Here is an 8,041-nt window from a genome sequence, read left to right on the forward strand (position 1 = left end):
CATCTCATGTTTCTTATCGAGGCTTTGTTCATCGCTACCCCTCGCTGCATGTATTTACTTCTCCTCCTTGGAAAAAAAAATGGCAGCAGCCATTACATGATGTGCTCAATAGGCATTAGCCAAACTTGAGTGGTGTTTTACTCATCAATGATACAGTTAAGGGAAGATGCCCGTCGGTTGGCCCAAATGATCGGTTTTGTGTCCTGGTGACAGGAAGCTAAACTGAAAATCACCAATCCATTACCTTTCATAAAATGCCGTTGCTTCTTTTTTCTCTTCGCTTATCTTCTAGCACCAAAGTCTGCTTTTTCGTACGATTCTTTCTTCATTGACCTGTGTTGAGCACAAAGCTCCAGGAGAAAGCATGTGGTACTTATGAATCATAAAGAGAACAGTGTGTTCCCTGCAGTCGGATGTCTCACCAACACCTCTACCGTCTGCTTGACTGCAACAGAAGAGCCGAAGCACAAGGTCCTGCTGCAAACAGAGCTGCCGGTGCTGAGGACGTTGTGCCAACCTCCCTGCTCCACCAGACAGGGGATGATGTCAAGGAAAGTACGGAGTCATCAGTTCTCTGAGAGGAGGGGGTGTCTGCGATTCTGAAAACAGCTTGGGAAAGCACCAGCAGCAGCTGACAGACGAACGTGTGATGTTTGGTGGTGACAGTGGCCAGCTCCCAAGGAGCACTTGTAGTGAAGCAGAGGAGGGCAATGAAAGAGGCTGTAACAAAATGCTATTAGTGGTTGTAGCATAATCCCGTACACCTCAGGCGAAGTTGTGCTGCCTGAGATCCACCAGCAGCAGCCATGCTGTTCCAGTAGCCCGGCTTTCACGGGGTGAAGCCCATATGATCAACTGAGCATATGCCAACGCATAGCTGTAAATGCAAGACCTAAGGCAGCTTGTTGATCATGCACTTCAGGGAATACTAGCTACCTCGAGTGGAGCTTGCTGCAGGAGGAGAATTACAAACTGTCTCCTAGCAGACCTTTGCTGCCAACAGCAGATGATGGTGGTTACAGCAAGGGAGGCAGGGAGTGCTTCTCTCACCTGTGGAACACGAGGTACAGGTGCCTGCTGTTACCCCACCTTCTTATTTCTGCAGAGCTTCCAGTGATACAAATCTGGGAGGAATCCCCATTGGTAGAGGCACTCAACATACTGAGGTCAAGATGCATTCTGCTTCAGCCCATCCTGATAACATGATGAATGCTGGAGTAAGGAAAAAGAGTAAAGAACATGGACTTTCCTTACAGATAGTGAAAATAAAATGGATGCAAATGATGTAATGAATTTTGAATGTACAGTGTTGTGGCAATTCATGCTCAGCTTCTGGAAGTGAAAGATGAAATAATTTATCTGGGATCAAAAAGGCACATAAAAGGAGACTTCTAAAGCAAAACAAAACAGAAGACCAGGAATGGCTTATTCAACCATTGTGTTCATTGGCTTTGTAAGGAAAAAAAAATTGCTATCTAAAAATGTAAGAAGTTTCAAATGGTGCAAAGCTGCCTCTTTGCCAACTATTTTAATGGGAACCAGAGAAAGTTGAAGTTGATGATGGAAGAAGGCTGGAGCCCAATCAGAAAACAGACAAATGCTAATGTTAAAAATATTACTGAAGGAAACAGAATTCAAACTCAAAAGTCAAATCAGCAGGTGCAGCCCTTACACTCTCTGGTTTTGTCAGGTTGTAGGTCTGGAAATAACCTTGAGAGAGAAGAATTGTGAAGGAATGGTGGTGAGTCACCAACGTTGAAATGGTAAGAGTGACAGAGCACTGGGAGTTAATTATTGGGTGCTTACAAACCCATGCAAGAGACTGTGAGTATATCCAAAAACCCTGCTGTGGTTGTCATCAGTGGTCAGTCAGGAAGGAGTAGTGTTTGTTTATTTCATGTATTTCCTCCATAACATTCTCTGGAGTTCTTGATTTTACCACATTGTCTAGTCCAGATAAGGAAGAGCCGTTGTGATAGTGTTTGTATCTCCGCTCTTTCAAAGGTATGCCACGATTTTCTGTCTTCAGTTTGTGTTCAACATAATTCCATTTTCTTATGTCAGCAAAGACAATTATTAAACAAAACCAAATATTTTTTCTGTCTGCTTGAAGACCTCAGAGGTTCATAGATTGCTTTCATACTGGCATCTCTTACCCAGTAGAAGGGTCACTCCTTCCAGCCTGCTTTTTTAAAATTTCTCTAAATATCTGTTCGTTTCTCGCTCTGTTTTTGGTGGTGAGGTTCCAGAAAAGAGTACGGTTTCTAGATCTGATTGTACCAGGGACCACACAGGCAAAGCTGTGCAGCAGCACTGCACTAAATGAGAGGTCTCTGGCCACGCCGTGAGCACTGCATTGATCTTACCGTTAAAACTGCAGTCACATTTTGTTGCAATGTCATATTTCGTCTGTGTTTTTTTGCGATGCTGCCAACCCTCCATCATTGACCACTCTCCCTATGGATGAGAAGGTCTTTGGTTCTTCGGTGCTGAGCTTTAGGTGCTGATTTCAACAGCTGATAACCAGGGCAGTGGGGAAGAGCCTTCTCAATAGCAGGGCCACCACGGACAGATGAGGACAGGAACTTCTGGAGCAGACAGAGATGGCTGACTGGCAACACCAACACATGGCACACCAGCCCTCTGCGGTCACCAGCCCAGTGTGCAGCACCAACACCAAAGCTTGAGAAGCCCAAAGAAGGTAACACTAATTCAGTGTTGAATATAGGAATAAACAAAACTAAATCACAGGCATTGTCATTTGGAATTATGATCAGTTCTTTGATCCAATTTACTTCACAGGACCGTGACTCCTGTCAACGCCATGGAAGACGTGGGACCACTAGACATAGTTGAGGGGACAAAACAGCTTAGGCTGCTGAATGTCAACCCACGGCCCAAGCACACGCAGCTCTGCTTCCAGGAACCAAGCTTGGTCTGCTCCTTCCCACTGCCTTTCTTGCTTCAGCTTCTTTAATGAATTTCAGCTGCTCAGATGTCCAGTTCCTTGCAACCCAGACAGCAGAGTTTTGGTCCACAGCACTACAGTAATATTGAACTTACTGCTACAGCAGTAGAATGGGCAATAATTCATTGCATGTTTGTCTGTCTTCAATATTGCAGGTAGTCTGTGCACTGGCTCTCTTAGTTTTACATCTGCTATGTATGCTAGCGATGCTCACTGAATTTGCCTTAACCCAGCAGGATGAAATCAGTTACTTAGTTTGGTAAATGCAATTGCTCTGTTTCCTCTTCAGTGCATAACTGAGCCAAGGCAGGCTGAATTCATGGGGAGAGCATGGGTCCAACAGTGCCATTCTAGAAAATCATATAGACCATGTGCGAGACACAGCGCCACCCTGCATCCTTTAAGAGGTTAAGAATTGTGGTTTTTTCTAATATTCTTGTGGCAAGATTAATTCCTCTCTGTTAAGGAAAGACTTGGCTGGTTTGGTAAGTAGTATCCTGAAATCTCCTTTAAGAGATCACTCCTATAGTCTGTTTTCTATTCATTGTGTTCAATGCTTGCTTTGATCTTTTATCCAAACCCTGCTCCTGTTGCTTTACCAGTGATATTTTCGTGGGATTTGACATTCAGTGAAGCTGACATTCAGTGAAGCCACTCAAGACACGAACCACAGCCTCACTTCTCACATCCTCTTCTACGAAATGCAGGTTTGGTTTCAGTCTCTGCTGTTGTGCTCAGCCCTTCTACCCTGTGAATAACACCTCATCTTTCCTCTTAAAGAATTAATCCTCCTGAAGGCTAAGGAATGTAAGAGGCTATACCAAATAGTATAATTTTTAATGAATGTTCCTACTTCCGCTGTGTGGCTGTTGCACCTGCTGTCATTTTTCCGTTGCTGCATTTTCAGAAGGCTTTTGCTGATCCAGGCATTATTTGCAGCTTTGCATGCAAGTGTTGGTCACAATCTGGGCTTTGATCTTTTGTCTGTGCATTCAGAAATCCCCAGAGGTCTACTGTTGTTATTTAGCTTTGTGAAACATTGAAGTTTTTAATCCAGTTTTAGTGTCTGCAGCATATTTATCTGCCACTAAATCTCTTCCACAATTTACTGACAACCAAGTGCTTACAAACCTTTCAGCATGGAGTAGTCTAGCTAATGTATATGCAGAATAAAAATGAGCAGTGCAAGATTACTCAGAAAACATTTCTATTGTCTTCATACTCTTCTACTGTTCTTGTTACCAAATGCTATACAGTGCTTTCGGACTTTAGATCCTGAGGCTTTACCAGAGGTAGTAATTGTTACTATCCAGACTCTGTGGATAAGAAACAGAGGCAAAGTGACTTGGTGAAGGTCATGCAGCCAGTCCGTGACAAAGCTGAGACTAAAACCCAGCTCTCCTGTGCTTCAGACACTAAACCAGAATTAATGCTATGTCCTCCTGCAGAAAGCATGGTAATGGTGGCAGAGCAGCAGCATAAATTATTTAAAATTGTAGCTATTGATGCATATTTAATGCATAATTTATTACATGTTAAGTTTATTTATTATGTATTTATTATGCATTTCATTTAATTAATTTTCAAGCATACTTTTTGAAGGGGGACGGTAAGCAACAAGACCCAAAGGGAGTGTCCATCTGGCTGATCTGCACCATGCTGTTGGTAACTCCTCTGGCTGAGCTGAGGGCTTGCACCCGAGCAAGATCACAAGCTCACACCTGATACATCCTCTACTGATGCGATGGGATGGGATAAGAGCAGGCAGTGAATGGCTCTGCTCTTCTCCGAGCCTGCTGAAGCTTTGAATTTCTTTCACCCAATTTCTTATTTCTTTCTAATTTGTTCTCTCCTTCTGTTTATATAAAAAGATCCTTTCTACTGAGGTTGTGTTAGACCTGTGAATAGCAATGAGACACAGCGTCATGCTGCATCTCTGTGGGTCGTGAACCGTTGTGCTTTGATAATTACATTACACTTAGATGAGGGGGCAACTGCTGGCGTGCACCAATACTCCTCTCGCCGAGCTCTTCCCCAGGCTGGTGAGGGATGTCTCTGTAGGCCTCCGGCTGTCTGCCTGGGGGTCTGGGACACCAAGCTCAAGGGACTTGGTGTCACCACTCCTTTACATCAAGGGACATGGGATCACCACTTCTGGACACCAAAAAAGCCTGCCTTGTGCAAAGCCCCCACACACTACAACTTTGACAGCAGCCGCTTTCTCCGTGTTACTCATTCGGCATGAAAAGAAAATGTCTTGTCATAAAATAATTACATACAGATTTCACTTGCATGGGATAACGTACAGGTGAGTTTGCAATCTGGCGCAGGTTGAGTGAGAGTTACATGAGAGATCAATGCTTTTTGGTGCATGCTGTCTGTGGGTAGAGACATTACTCAGCGCATACTTCCTTTCTGTGCCTCCAAGGTGTATAACCCCATGTTGCAATGAAGCTGAACAACCCATGAAACTCATTGCCAAACTGATAAATAACCTGTGGAAATCGCTGGCACAAGATACCGCTGCCAACAATATAACCAAACTTAGAAAAAGGTTTAGAAAATACTAATACCAAGAATTAGAGAGCATGTAATATTTGAGGGAGGGAGTGAACCCTGAGATGTTAAAATAAACGTACTGAGAGTGACACTGTGATTTGATTCAAAACACAGGGCCATCCATATATTCAAGGGTTGCTCACTATGAGGATTTCGGTGTTGGACTTGCACGCCTATAGTTCAATCTCTGTCACTTCAGGATGCTGGTTTACATCCCTAAATACCGCACTTGGTGGAAAGAAGGCACAGGTGGGATGCAAAGGGCTTTCCAAGGGCAAAGCAGGCAAAGACAAACAGCAGAGCGAAGAGCATGTCTGACAAGTAAAAATCTGGAACTGAGGACATGATGTGGCATCGGGGTATTGGACTATTATCAAAATTCCTGCTTTCTTCATGCGCTGGTCAATTTACCCACCAATGCATTCATTGTCAGAGGTGAGCATCACAGGTATCCATCCCAGACCAAGCCTTTCACCTCTTTTAAACCGTTGGTAATACAAGCACTGTCCAAATGGGTTAGAAGGGAGGGAGAAGGGGAGCTGTACTGTATATTAGAATAGAATAGTTCAGTTGGAATATATATACACACACATATATTTGTGCCCTTCTCTTTCCATTTTCTCCAGTAACCAGTCTGTATTCACCATGCACCCATGTAAAGGAGAAATATTTCCTTCGGCCCTCAGGAAATCAGTGGGAGCTTTGCCACTGATGAAGCATGTGTGCATGGTGAGAGCAGGGCAATGTTTCATCCCTGCACCGCTGCGTGCTGAGAGCTGCTGAACAGGAGAGGAGCTGTGCTCCTCTGGCCACAGTTATATTTGCAGGTATCCATCCTGGAGTGAGTTAGCAGGGCTGGAAATTCAACCAGCAGGTACCTGAAATGTAAGATCAGGCTTTCAGCCTTGTTTTCTGACAAGACGAGCATTTTCACCCATGGGGTTTGGTAGTTCAGGCGATACAGGCAGCGCGAGTCTCAGGATGTGGACATTGAAAAAAAAAACCTTCCCATCTCACATTTGGGCTGCTGATAGTATGTGGCTGTTCTTTTACAATTTCCTTCCTGCACAGGCAGCAATCACTAATTTTAGACTTGCTTACATGTAAAAGTCACATTTCTGGCTCAGAAACAGTTTGCTGCTTCTAAAGAATAATCCTACCCCGGCTTGCCAGGTAACTACTACTCTGTAAATTTAAGTGACAGATCTCTTGGGTTGTTAAAAGGAAACAAGTACAGCGCACAACAACGTTGGTTTGAAGGTATCCAGGAGTAAACAACAAAATTGATCCATTTGTGCTACAGCTGTTAGAGAAACGCATACAGCGCCTAGCAAAAATTGAAAGAAATATTATAATCTCCAGGTTTAGTAGTTCTACTGCAAAAAGTGATTTCATAGTAATAAAGTGGATAACTAGATAGGTAATTATATGTTACTTAGCATTTACATTAGCTTTGTAACTTTTAAGTCTTACAAAGATTTGTCAAGTCTTGCTCTTACTATTTTACAGACTTTGGTTTGGTAATGCACAATCAGACAATCCTTTTGCCTTTTAATGTGCTGGTGTTAACATCATTCTTACAAGACACATTCCCTGCAAATATTCCCTGCGCTCTGCATGGCCAGCTCCGTCACCCAGCACCCAATGAGCTACACAGGCTCCTCAGTGAGCAGAAATCACACATATGGGTATATAGTTCAGAGGCTCTTTGTGCTACTTATTGTAAATGGAGACTCAAAGCTATATGCAAATATGATGAGATTCTTGCGAGCATGCCAAGCTGCTAGTAGGGTATATTTAAGCCCCTGGTCCCTACTGTTAGCGATGACAGGAGCCGTGTGCTCTTTGCTCTTTCAGCTGGATGCAAGGTGGGTAAGGCACCGCCTGCAGCAGGCTGCTCCGGGCTGTCTCTGACAGGAGTTTTACGTGCAGAACTTCCATGCGCTGCTGTAGACAGCCCCAAAACAGCATGTGCATGAGCTGGAGGAACATGGCTTTGCTGGCCCGCAGAGGCTCAAGGGGCTCATGAAAGAGCTGACCCCCAGCTACCCAAGGCAGCGAGCGCAGGGCCCTCCTGCCCTCCCCAGCCATGCGGGCGGAGCTCTGCAGTGCTCTCACACAGCCATGGGCGTGCACGGGTGTGCATGAGTGTGCAGCTCTGGCACCAGCACCCCTCCCCAGCCACACACAGTGTCACCTCTGCCGGCTGCAGCTCCAGACCAAAACCAGTCTCTGCTGGGACATAAGAGGTAAGAGAAAAGGACTGGCAGAGCAAACCTCGGCGGAGAGCATTGAGTGCTCAGGCATTTTACAGAGTATCGTAAACTTCTTTTATGCTTGTATTCCTTAAAAGCATTTGGAATGTTTCCTTGAAAAGGTGTGGGTGATCAGTGAATAGATACGTCATCCAACCTCTCACATTTCCAGGGAGTTTCTGGTTGCTTTGGGAACATTTTGTAAGTCTTGGGAAAACCTGTAAATTATTTCATGACTGCTCAGCAGGAAGGAGACTCC

This window comes from Aptenodytes patagonicus, chromosome 5 (assembly GCF_965638725.1).
Source record: "Aptenodytes patagonicus chromosome 5, bAptPat1.pri.cur, whole genome shotgun sequence".
NCBI lineage: Eukaryota > Metazoa > Chordata > Aves > Sphenisciformes > Spheniscidae > Aptenodytes > Aptenodytes patagonicus.